The 12,983-nt window shown below is 58.1% G+C and overlaps 1 pseudogene; it reads left to right on the top strand.

The window, feature by feature from the left end:
* The window catches only part of LOC129071987 (uncharacterized), a 38,908-nt pseudogene that overhangs the window by 20,170 nt on the left and 5,755 nt on the right, over positions 1–12,983 (top strand).

Genomic DNA, 12,983 nt, shown 5'->3' with positions numbered 1-12,983 from the left:
CCTTCGTAAGGTCTGGGCGGGCCCTGTCACAGAGGCAGCCAGCGCCGACTTCTGACTGGAAGGCGGGGACCCGTCTCCGCAGGGCCTGGTCCCCGGGGTCACCCCTCCCAGCAGCAGACCTGCGGCCCTCAAGTCCCCTCCTGGTCGAAGCGTCCACATCTTCACCGCGGCTCAGACCCACCGCGGCCGGCCAGTGTCTGCGCGTGCTGCTGAGTCACCGGGAGAGCAGGCCGGCGGGCGTCGGCGCCCTGGGGTGTCACCGAGAAAGGCAACTGCCAAAGTAAAGTGGGTGTTGGGCAGCGGTTAACGTGATAATGAAACTAACAGTTGCTGGCTGGAAACCACCAGCCACCTAACAACCTTTCGAACTCTAGTTTTTTAAAAAAGTCACACCTTTTCGTGAGGCTGAGGGTGGCACCCCTAGTGTGCAGCGCAGGTGGCTTCCCCTGCTGCCGTGCAGGCCTGGGCCCCGCCTCCCTGGCCTTGGGCAGGCCCCGCCTCCTCTCCGCGGCCCCGCCCCTCTCCGCGGCCCCGCCCCGCTCTGTCCTGGTCCTGACCTCGTAGTGTGGGCTGACTGCTGGTTTGTTTGCTGTCTGTCTCCCCCACGAGAGCTTAAGGGCTTCAAGAGCAGGATCGTGCTTGGTTCCCCCTGTACCCCTGGAGCCTAGAACAGCCACTGGATCATAGGAGGCGCTGAATAAAAATTTGTTGAAAGGCCAAAGTGATACCGAAGACCCGTTATGTGGTAGTTAATGTTCCAAATGCGAAGGATACCTGCGTGAACAAAGCAAACATGAGTGTTTAATGAAGGACCATTTACATGGATGAATACATGGATGACTGACTGAATAACTCTAATTGTCAGTCTAGGAGACCCTGGTATTAAAACGCTGCTCTTCCTCCTTCTGTTTGCCAATAAGTCAATAATCCAAACAGCCACGGTGGGTCGGCAGCAGGGGTGGCCAGCCCAGCTTGGCTTCCCGGCGGCCCTCGAGCCTGGGCGGGGACCAGCCCCCCACCCTGCCGGCGGGAGAAGGCGGACGGGGGCGTGAGCCGGGGAGAGGGCGGGGAGAGCCGGAGTCCTGTCCGCTCAGACGTCCTCGAGTGTCTTCTTTGAAAATGTCGTAAAGAAAGATGATACATCTCCCAAATCCCAAAGCAGTATCGGCAATTTCCTGGTTATCTCTGCAGCGGACGCAAAGGCCCCGCAGATGAGCTGGCGATAGTTTACTGCGTGAGCGCTCTCCTCTGCTGGTTCCAAACCGTCGCGGGGCGGCGGGGGACAGGGGGAGCCCGAGGCCTGTGGGTTGGTGTTGTTTCAGCAACGGCCTGAATCCGCCCACAAAGGAGCCGAGGCATGGCTGCTGGACCGAGTGACCTTCCCCACCCGTGTGTGCGTCTGTTTCTTAAATGCGTGCCCTGTGCTGACTCATAGAACGCGATCCACTTAAGGAAGCGCCCCGCGAACGGGAGGCTTCCGCCGGTTCTGTGTGGTTTGGATGCGTGGACATCGAAACGCCCGGCGGGGCTAGGCGAGGGCCGGCAAAATGTTTCATTTTCATGAAGAGACTGTCCTGTTTTCAGATAGAACTGCCCCGGAGGCCGGCCCCAGGGAAGCGGCCTTTCTAAAATGTGCGGTTAGCAGTGGCCAGGGGCAGTGGCCTCTCGGGCCACGCTGGGCTCCACAGGGCGCACATGCTCCACTTCCTTTCTCCTGCAGGAGTCCTCGGACCCCTGGGAGCTGAGACCCCCTTGCGCCGATGGAGAAATTAAGGGCCCAGGCAGCGGAGCTCCCCCTGCTGGCTGCCACCCGCTGAGGGCCCAGTAGCTTGAAGGACTGAGGTCACTAGGTGGAGCGAAGGATCCCTATGAAAAGGAGGTCCCTGCATTGCTCTCTCTGGCGACTATCAAGCCATTATTGGCTCTTGGTGAGTGGAAAAAATAATGTCTCCTAAACAAGCAGGAAGGAGAGGAAAAGGCAGGCTCTGGGAGGGCCGATCTGCCCGCTTCGCGGTGGACGGAGGCAGCCCCCGGCTCGGAGCGGCGGGAGCTGGCTGCAGGCGGGCGGGGCAGACTCGCTGCTTCTCCCGACGCGCCTGCCCCTCGGTGGCCCCAACAGAGGCTGGGGCTCCATCAGCCTCCCTTGGCATTTTATATCTGCCAAGGGCTCGCGGTCATCCGATTATCTTCCATGCGACAATCTGAGTCGGGACGAAGCCCAGACAGGAGAGGCCGAGTGAGTGACGGTCACCCTCCCGAAAGCACAGCTGGACATCTGAGGCCTGCGGCGCAGACCCCCAGGTCCTCCCCGCCCCCCGGCCTCCTCTCTCTGCTCACGGTCGAGGTGGCAAGGCCTCCCGGTGTCCTGCTCGGGCTGGGTTCTGACACAATTCCCTCATGTTTCCGGACTCACGGGCTGCTCAGTGTGCCTCGTGGCATAAGGCGGGTCCCCCTCCTTTTGTGGCCAACTAGATACACCCCCGGCGCTGTTCCCAGTAAAAACCAGCGAACAAACCGACACACAAGGCTGTGGACCCCTGTTCTAAGTCAGGCGGATGCCAAAGTCTCTTTTTTAACGACGACTCTCGGGTGGGTGGGGACAGTTTTAAAAGCCCGTCTCCTTTCGGAGAGGCGTCAGAGCGCTCAGGGCCGCCAGGGACTGGGAGGCCGTCAGCCAGCCCTTTGCCGAGCTGTGCTATTACGGGAGTCCGGCCGTGCCTCCTTTCTTCCTGGCCACAGGTCCCTGGGGGCAACCCTTTCCACCCATGACATGAGGCAGAGACCTGTGTCCCCCAGGTGTACTGCTGGATGACCACTCTCGAAGGAGGACAGGCCTGTGACCAGCAGGCCATCTCCTCGGCGGTCAGCCCGGGGCTTGGGGAGTCGGGTTGGTAAGTCGGACCCTGGGGGCTGGATCGTAGGGGCTGTCTTGGGGTCTGTTTCGCATGTAAGCTCATTTATAGCTTTACTGAGACCACTAATCCCTCCACGAAGTGTGGGATTTAACCACCTCGGACCTGGATCTTCCCCTCTTAGCACCAAACAGCTGGTTGCCCGAGATGAACGACTCATCAGACAATATTTGGGGGAGGGAGGCGAAGCGCTACTTACTTGCCCCTAGTTTTGATTTTCAGTGTGATCAAGTATTACCAAGATTTCGTAACTTGTGTGTGTGTTGCATGCATTACTTGTACTGGTAGGAATTGATTCCAAATAATACAATGCAGGTAATAGTCATTAAGTTTTGTAAAAACATTTGGAGGCAACACCTTTGCTCGCTTTCCTCATGTTGGGAGGAGGAAGCGACAGGGATGGCATTTAGGCCTTTGCCGCTGTCCCGCACCGGCGCCGTGGCGGTGTGGGCCGCGGAGGGCTCGGGGTCGGCATCTGCCCGCTCCCCCCGCGACAGGCTGCGGGGTGGGGGCCCCGGGCGGGCAGGCGGGTGGCCGTGGGGGCCTCGCAGGACAAGCAAACTGCCTGGAGTGCAGGTTCTTCTTCTGGACGAGCGGCGTCAGGGGCCTTGGTTTCCAGGTCGCTGACGGTTGCCACTTTGCCCTCGACACATTTTCAGCATCGCAGCTCGACCTCCCATCCTCAGCGCAGAGGTAAACCGAGGACGGAGCAACCTCCCGGGTAAGATTTCAGCTTGGGGGTTTGGGCTGAAGGGGCTTCCAATGCACTTCGTTCGAAGCACCACCTCCAGGGCACAGCGTGCCCTCTCGGACCGCAGAGTGACACCCAGGTCGGTGACACGGTCCCGGAAAGAACTCTCTTTCCGCAGGAATTTAGTAAAAGCAAGGCTGGGTCTTTCTGTCCCCTCCTTGTCCCCTCCCCCCTGTTCCGCAGAAGCGGGCAGGTTGGTCCGTGTCAAAGCCGCCATCTTTAGGGTCCACGTGCAATTTTTCCTCCTCTCTCCTTAGGGTCCTTGAAGCAAGGGAGCCCCTGTGTCTTGGGGTTTTTCTTCCTCCCTCCCTCCCTCCCTCCCTTCTTCCTCCCTCCCTTCCTTCCAGCATAGAGCCCCTTGCATCCAGGGACTGCAGGGGTTCGCTGCGTGCCTGCTTTGGGGCCCCCGGCCTCCGGGCTGCTGTTTGCCAAGCCCCTCAGCCTGGCCGAGGAGGAGAGACCTAGGCGAACACCTCAGGCTCAGGACCCCCACCGCAGGGATAGGGAAAGGTTTACCCAGTGCCAGATATGTAATGAAAGAGGAGGGGAATGAAACTTGCGCTTGCCTGGAGGAAGACGGCACAGGAAACAATGCAATTGAGATTGCAGTTTAAAAAAAAAAAAAGCCCTATGCGCTGTGACTCGTGGGCCTGACAGGCATTACCAGGACCTTACGGACAGAGAAAGACACGCACTGCTTTATGAATTAGGGGGACTCCTGCCGGTCGCCTTCAAGCACTGGGAAGCTTTTAAACATGCCCGGGCCGAGCCTCCGCTTGCCCCCGCGGGGCGGGGGCTTCTGGGATGGGGCCTGGCCGTCGCTGGGGTGCTCTGAGGAGCGGGCAGGCGTGAGGTCGGCTGCGCGCGTTCTCGCCCCTGCTGGGTACGGCTCCCCTACGTCCACAGCGCACTCTCAAGAACAAAAATGATGACAACAGATTTTTAGGAGAAACTTTAAAATGTTGCCTTAAGCATTTGAGCTCATGGGGAAAAAAAATAAAATAAAAAAACCCAAAAACCTTACCAAAATCCATTACAGATCTATGAATGTGGACTCTTATTCTAAACCCTCTGGATGTGCCTGCTTTTCCTCCGAGAATAAGGGTGGTGCTTCTCTTGGTTTCTCAAGGCACCTGGGATCCCACTGACGGTTTTAAAATATAAGTGAACAAACGATGGCACCCTAGGGATTTGGAAATGGTGGGGCTCCGTTAGAAGAGCGTTCTGAAATCAGGGAGTCAGGAAATCAGGCTGCGGAAGGTCACGCACCGTCCACGCGCCCTGGCCGACCTCCGGCCTGGCCACGGAAGGCGGCTGGGCGGGGCGCACGGGAGCAGCCGGATGCGCCTGCTTTACCGGACGTTCCTCTAGCAAGAAACGTCTATTCAAGGGGCCCCCACTCCCCGGTCCCTGCGGTGGAACTGCTCAACGCGTGCCGTTTTCACAGCCCCTGGTTCAATGTTTGCACGCAGCCCCACGTGGCCACCGCCTTCCCCTTCCAAGGCGCCCCGCCCTGGCCCGCCCGGCCCGCCTGTGTCCGGGAGCCGGTCGCTCGCCAGCCTCCGAGCGGGCGGCCCCGCTCACCAACTCTGTCGTTTGTGCTCCCTGTGCTGCCCGCTGCCCCCAGACCGTGACTGGCTTCGGCTCCAGCTCCTGGCCCCTCGGAAGGGCCGGCTCTCCGCTCGGTGGGCGTGGAAGTGAGTCCCGTGCAGGCACGGATTTCAGAGTCGGGACGGACCTTGTGTGTCACCCGGCACAGTGTTCTGGTGTCTTTCCTGCCCTGATGTCCCCACGCAGCCCCGGCCCAGGCTGTCCCAGTCAGCATCCCCGGTGCGGGTGTGGTTCCGTTGACCACACCCCCGGCCCCCCCACGGGGGGAGGCCTGGCACACATGCTGTCCCCTCTGGACCTCCCCCGAGGTGTCAGGTCTGCGGGGGGCAGGCCCTGAGAGACCTCGTGCCCCGGCAGCAGCCACCTGGAGGCTGTGGAAGGTAGGCGCGGTGTCCACGTGGGGCGTCGCTGTCAGCTACTGCTGCTCCAGTCGACTTGAGGTGACCTCCGCACGCTGAAGCATCAGGGACACCTTCCAGCGACAGAGCGGAGAGCCAGGAGCTGTTGCTACCCATGTCTTTGTAGTGTGCTGGCCTCGCGTCCACCTCGCCGGGCTGCTCTCAGGACCTCAACAAGCGAGGGTCTGTAAGGGCAAGTTTTTGTCACACCTGTGGGGCAAGTAGCAAGCACTCGGGCTTGGGAAGGCTCAGAGTCAGGTAACTACCAGGAGCCAAGGGCCCCACGGGCCAGAGAGAATGAACTCCGACCCCCCCACCCCGCGCACAGTTCTCAGCTCCCTCTTCGGGTCCCAGGCGCCTGCGCTGGGCTGTCTCCATTTCAAACGCCAGTGCCTGACGGGAACGGGGTGTCGGGGGCGGCTTATTGGGCTGCCTTCTCGACGTCACTGAGGGGTCCCTACAACGACCAGGAAAGCATGCATAGCAACCTAACAAACAGCAGTGGTTATGGAGAAATTTCTTGTGCGTTACCCTCTTGGCCTAGAGAAGTACTGCAACCCAGCAGGAGCCAACGTCGTATTTTTATTCGCGTGCATCTCATACCAGAAGGACTCCCTGGGCCGGCCCGGCCGACCTTGGCCTTGCTGGTTTGCCTCCTTCGCGTGCTCAGTCTCAGCGAGGGCCCAGGCTGGAGACTGGGCAGCATTTGCAGGGTGAGCCAAGGTAATTACAAGAACGCTTCGCGGGTGGGTGTTCTAAGGCTAACCCGAGCTTCCGTGCCTCCTGAATTTGAAAGTCGCTCTTTATAACTCCGTTATTTTAGAGTAGGAAGGACTGCAGTTCTAAAGGAACATTTTCATGGGTGGACTAAGAAAAAAAAAAATCTACTCAGTGTATATTTTCATTTTGTTATTTTGTATAAATATAAACGCAAACAGGCAGGTCTGTTTCTTTCCCTAAGATACATTCCACAGAAAGGAGTTTTGTAAGCAGTTTTTCACCTTGAATGCTACCATTGAACGTGTTTGCTTGTTTATCTTTGGCGGTGGCGCTTGGAACCTGCTGTAGCCTCAGGGCCTAGTTTCTCCGTGTGTCCAAACGGCACTTGGCTCTTTTACAAAGAGGGCGAAGGAGGGGCTGACCTGGGGAGCGGGGTCAGGCCCAGCGCTGAGGGGCCCATCGGTGAAGGGCACTCGGAGGCACGTGCGACAGGGGTACCCTGGGCGGTCGGTTACAACGGGGAGGGAGCCACGCATCACCAGGGGGCATCTTGTCTGTCCTCCCAGGAGGGAGCAGGGCGAAGGACTCAGGAGGAAATCGCAGGCTGCTGTGGACGGGTTCGGGGCAGAGGTTTGTGAAACCTTTTTGGTCAGCTGGCCTTGAAACACTGGGCGGGAGAGAACCAAGAAATACGAGGAAAAGATCTTCGGTGCTCAGGGAAAGCACGACAGGCCGGCTCTTCGGGAAGACGAGCGGCACGCGCTCGGGGGCGCAGGAGTCCCGCAAAACGCCTCCGGCCACGTGTCTGGAGTTGGCCCCGATCGGGTACGTGGGCCCCAAGCGTTCAGGGGACAGAAACCTGCTGTAGACGGCTGTGGTCAGGGAGACCCTGCTGGCCACACAGGCCGTGGGCTGCCCCTGCCGAGTGCGTGCCCCTCGCCGGTGGCCAGGCAGCGGGTGGGCACACCGGAGGGGACAGCGTGGCCTGGGGAGCGAAGGCCAGGGAGGCGGCGGTGGACGTCACTGCATCATTTCCTGACTCAAATTCTGGGTAGCACGGCGCACCCCGTGGTTTGGCGCAGGCCACATGGCGTCAACCTCAGAAACACCGCGGGGTCAGCCAGGTGTGCTTGACCCTTGGGCCGGCCGCTTAACCTCCACGAGCTTGACCACCCCTTCCCCGCGGTGTGGAAACCCACGTGTGCTCCTTGGGGTCACTGCCACAGCGGGCTGGCCTGGTCGTCGACGCCGTTCACGGTACAGGGCGGGGCAAACGCAGTTCACGGTTGTTCAAATGGGAAAAAAACACAATAATCAACAGATAGCGCTACAAGTATAAACCCTGTTTCATGTACTCAGAACTGTAAATCTACTTCTGTCCACCCCTGCACATTCAGAGTGCATTTTCCTGTAAAAAAACAAAGCCCCTTCAGAATAGAACACTATTTGTAAATAGGAATTAAAATTCTAAGCTAGTTAGTTCCAGAGCCCCAGGGAAAGGCAAACTCTTGATTGATTAAAATCCAATTCTTTTCTGGTTTTATTTTTCCTCTCATTCTCCCTTGTACTTCAAGAACCAAGAAGCAAGTATCAAAAGACACATATTGACGGTGGCAGGTATTACCTGGGTTCAGCAATGGGGTCTTCGGGCGCCTGGGGACGTAAGTGGCCTGCACAGGGCCGCCTGGGACCGAGGCCCCTGGCCAGTTGCAGGGACGCGGCAGGAGTTTCGTTCTCCGTCTGGAAGGGGTGAGCTGGGTGGCTCTTGTCCCCGTACCAGTGCTTTGCCCTCCGAGGGGCGCGCCCGCCTGCCCGGCCGGAGGACCAAGGAGAGCGCCTTCTGTGGCTCGCGGGCGGCAGACCAGCCGCGGGGCAGGCCTGTTCTGCGCGTCCCCTCGGGCACGTGGCAGCCCTGTCTCTGTAAAACAGCACCGAGGTGTGTGTTCAGGACGGCAGGGACTCGGCTCGCGGCCTCTGCGTCTCTGGTGAGGGTGTGGAGGGAGCATCTGATTCAGGAGTCAGGTGCCCTGTTTCTGCTTCTTCTTCCGGCTGGCTGCGCGTGCGGGAGGACAGCTCCTGGCTTCTGAAGTCAACAGACCTGGCTTAGGTCTGCGGGTGAGGGCAGAGAGCGCGTGTCTTTGAAACCTCAGTTTTCCTCATCTGTGAAACGGAACAGATTTCCTAACGATCCTTGAGACGCCCCGGGCACCGCCTTCGGGGTTCTTCTGCGTGACTCACTGTCTTGGGGGGCAGGCCTCCCCACAGCTCAGGGGAAGCGCGGCCAGGAGTTGGACCCGGGGCGTCGACACTGGGTCCCTCGCTCCCGTCCCTCCAGGTCGGCCTTTCCTCTTGGAGTTTGTCACGGGTTCGCACAGACTGGACACTGGAATCCTCGCCGCCTGGGGGCAGGCTCTTCAGTGCACGGTGGCCGAGGCTGCTGTGACCTTTTGGTTTCTGGAAATGTGATTGGTCCCTTCCCTCACTGAGTCCCCAGGAGACCAGCTTCACGGGGCAGGCATTTTCTGGGGCCCTGGCCCTGGCTGCCCTGCTCCCCACCGGGTGCCACTGTGACCGAGCGCCTGGGAATGGGGTCGCTGGAGGAGAAGGACATTTGCTTCCCCTGGGACCGGCTTGCTGTTTCCCCGTGGGGGGAACCCCCGTGTTTTGGACCGCACCTCCCCGGTGAGGATGGGAGGGGTGCCGAGGAGACGTCGGGGCCCCTCCTGCCGGGGCACAGGCGGAGGGCGCCCTCAGGCTTGGGGGCCGGGGGGCTGGTGTCCGGGCCAGGAGGGATGGGCGCTGAGAGCCGCTGCAGCCAAGCGGAGGTGTTTTACAGGACACGTTTGGCTCGATCTCTACATTCCCGTGAGTAACTTTCCTGGAAGTCCCTTCCACGTCAGCAGTCGTAAGGAACCGCGGGACGCGGGCAGAGAGGGGAGCGTGCGGAGAGAGGCTGGCGAGGACGTAAACCAGGCTGCCGGCGGCGGCTCGCTCTTTCCAGGGGGCGGGCTTTTCTGAGTGTGGAAATAACACGATTATTATAAAGTAAGATTAGAAAACTCAAAAGCATTGAATTGGCATTGAGAAAGCGGGGTGAGGGGGAGGAGGGGGGTGTTCTCAACAGATTCAGTGCAAGTGATGTTGACCTGAGGGCCTGACAGCGGGGAGTGGCTGCCGTGTCCCAAACTGCTCGTTTCTCTCTGTCTGTGACCTGGAAAGGGAGAGAAAGTTACTATCCGTCTTCCCGCCCTGCCCCGCCCCCCCGTCCCCAGCCTGTTTCCCGTTCTGCAGGCAAATGGACTAGGACTCTTTTCCTGCAATGCGTGGTTCTCCGGCCTCTGTCAGAGACGACCTGGTCAACTCACGGCCGTCTCGTGACGGCTTGGTTTCCTTCCCAGCAGCTCCCGGTGTTGGAACATTCGAGAAGAGAGATGGCGGGGCAGGTGTGGGAGGTGGTGAAGCCGATCAAAGCCTCTTCTCTGAAATTACTTAGCGAAGACATTTTATTGAGCACGTGGTATGTGCTTTGCTTTGTTCTCTTCAGTCTGGTAGGTGAAAAGAGACACTACTCAGGAAACCATTCAATTGTAAAAGGAGTCAGAACTATCCAGCCACGTCCACATAATCAAATGGCTTTGGATGCTTTTTGGCTTCCTAGGCCAGGTTTGCAAATTTCAAGAGTTAGTTCCAGCCAAGAAGCTGTTTAGTGTCCAACTGGGAGTGATTTTCAGAGGGCTAGGGGTTGAGTCCTCTCTCAACCTTGATGTTAAAGGGCAAAATTGTTCCTAGCACAGGACCACCTTGACTGGGGGAGGAAAAACCACTGTTTTTTGCCCACAAACCCCACACTCTTTCTTGCGTTTGAAGGATAAAGAAAGACGGCCATTTCAGTCAGCAGCTCTGTACGGAAGTAGCTTGTGAAGGAAATCTAGACACCAGTTATTACGCCTAATATCATCCTTTGACAAAATAATTGTGGGGACAACATCTGTTAAAGCTCAAAATATTTTCTTCTCCCAGAAGAAATCTACCACTTTTTAAGCCATACCACGTCAGCCCACCGAGATCAACGAGGGCCATTCTCGTTTCTCACCCTAGCATTATAGCTGCCTGCAGGGGAAAGCAAAACCGCAAAGGCTTGTGCCGAAAACCCAGCATCCTGAAGAGTCCAACGTGGGAACACACAGAAGAGGTGAGTCATCACAGTGCACAATGAGACGAAAGCCTCTTACAAATTGAGAGAAACGGTTGTTTACTTCAGAGGGCGTCTGCACAATTAAGAACTCCCCCTCTCCAGCACTCACCTCTTCCAAGTGGGGCACAAGGCTAACTGATTCCCATTCCAGCGCCGTTTGGGTCGTTCAGGAGGATTGAAGGGCGCGGTGCTCTGGCTTTGAGGTTTGGGGCGCCTTTTTCCTCTCCGTGAAGCCAGGCACTGCGCCTCAGCCCCTGCTCTGTGGGCGGGAGGAGCGCCCCCTGCCTGCCTGCCTGCGGCTGCCGCTGGACAGACCCAGGCCCCCCGCCACGCTTAGCGAGCACGGCCACTGACTCTGGGTTACGCCCTGTGTCTAATGACCTCTTCCCCCGGGTTCTCGGTTTATTGCGTAGGATAACACATTTTAAGAAATGGTGAGAACGTTTCCCATAGGATAGAAATGAATTTATTACAACTTAATGGAGAGTTCACCAGGATCATTAAATTTTGTCCCTTTAATTTTCTGAGCAGGGAAGGTTGAGCATGTTGGGGTCAGTGACCGCCCCGGCCCTGCCGCCGCCCCTGCATTCACGGGGTCTCCTCAGTAGCCAGTTCGAAGGCACGTAGACTCAGCGGTCATTTTGGTCATTTTCTGCCAGGTTTCTGTTTTGGCAATTTTGGTTTTGCCGTTATAGGTCACTGAATTACGTGCAAGCATGTTGTTCCATGCACAGAAATGATCGTTTCGTGTTGTCACGTGGTCATCCTTCATTGCTCAAACTAGCAACCAGCCGTGGGTCCTCCCGGGGGGACACTCAGCAGGTTATCGGCTGGAACTGATCCTGAAATTAGTGAACCTGGTCTGGGAAGCCAAAAGGCATCCGAAGCCATTTGATGATGTGAACAGGGCTTGGAATTACCGAAAATGTTTGTTTTCCTCGGAACCATTGGCTCTTTCTTTGAAAAGCAATTCCCCTTTTCAGTGAGAGTGGTTTATCGCCTCTCCTTGCAAATATGTCCTACGGATGCTGAAACAAATTGTGACAAATTTGGTGACTTAAAACAAAAGCAATGCAATGCTCGCCGCCCTGGAGAACAGAAATCGGAGCTGCATTTCACGGGGCCGACACCAAGGCGTCCGCAGGGCCCTGGCCGCTCCCGAGGGTCTGGGGAGCATCCCCACCTCGCCTTAGCCCATTGCCGGCGGCTGCCAGCAGCCCTTGGCTTGTGGCCGCATCCCTCCCCTCTCTGACTCCATGGCCACATCGCCTTCTTCTCTCCTGTGGCAAGACCCCTCTGCCCTGCTTTTGTAGGGATGCAGGTGATGACAACCAGGGTCCACCGGATAATCCAGGGCGTTCCCACATCAGGATCCTCACTGGAATCACATATGTAAAACCGTGCCCTAAAGGTAACATTCACAGGTTCAAGGGTTAAGACCTGATCGCTTTGGGGGCACTGCCAGCTTCCTACGCTCAGAGAGCGCCGAAGTGATTCGTCCCAGCCCACCTCTGCTGCGTCCCAGTGAGAGCCTTCTCGGTGCTCTCATTCGGTGGCGGTATCAAAAGTCCACACTCTATCGGGGGGTCCAGCCTGCGGCCCAGGATGGCTGTGAATGCGGCCCAACACCAAACCCTAACTGTACGTACAACGTTGAGTGTTTCTGTGATCATGTGCCACAGTGTATTTACTGTGTGGCCCAAGACAGCTCTTGTCCTTTCCGTGTGGCCCAGAGACACCAAAGGTTGGACCCCCCTGCAGTTCACAAGCCTGTGATGGCTGAGGCCCGTGAGAATCTACGATTTCCTCTGGGAGGGCGAGGGCTTGGCGTCTCTGCTCGGGAGGGCTGCCGACGAACACGCCGCTGGAGAGGCATTTTGTCGTGGTGTTTTGGTGCGTTTTTATGCCGAATCTGGCCCAGCGGTACAAGGGTGTGAGTCACAACCTCTTGGATGATATTTGGACCTGGTTTTCAGTTGCTCATTTCTAGCGGGGGATCTTAGCACGCAGGAACCTGGGTCTCCTAAAACACCTCCCCCATCCCTTCCCACTGAGGGACGTCACGCCTGGGGCATAACCCAGCCCCACTCCATGCAGTCTGATACCCGCCACCTCAAAGCTGTGGCCCCGGACTCCCTGCCTCCTCAGGGGACCTCCGACGCTCTGTGCCCGGCTGCCCTCTGCCCATGCCAGGGCGCCAGTCGGGGTAGAGACGAGGAGGGGCACAGAGAGCGGGGTCTCCAGTCGGAGCTCCTCCCTCGGGAGCACAGGAGCCTGTTGTCTCCTGAGACTTAGCTTCCAGGGCTTCTAGGGGCAGCACATGGGACCTCGGACACTCTACCTTTTGAGTTGCTTGGCTTTCTGGACTCTCCTTTCCCCGTGCATACCTGCCTAAG

Source organism: Pteronotus mesoamericanus, unplaced genomic scaffold (assembly GCF_021234165.1).
Source record: "Pteronotus mesoamericanus isolate MK-2021 breed Mesoamerican mustached bat unplaced genomic scaffold, CSHL_Meso_final contig_29, whole genome shotgun sequence".
Lineage (NCBI taxonomy): Eukaryota > Metazoa > Chordata > Mammalia > Chiroptera > Mormoopidae > Pteronotus > Pteronotus mesoamericanus.
The sequence above is the reverse complement of the archived record's forward strand: the minus strand, read 5'-3'. Positions and strand labels throughout refer to the sequence as shown.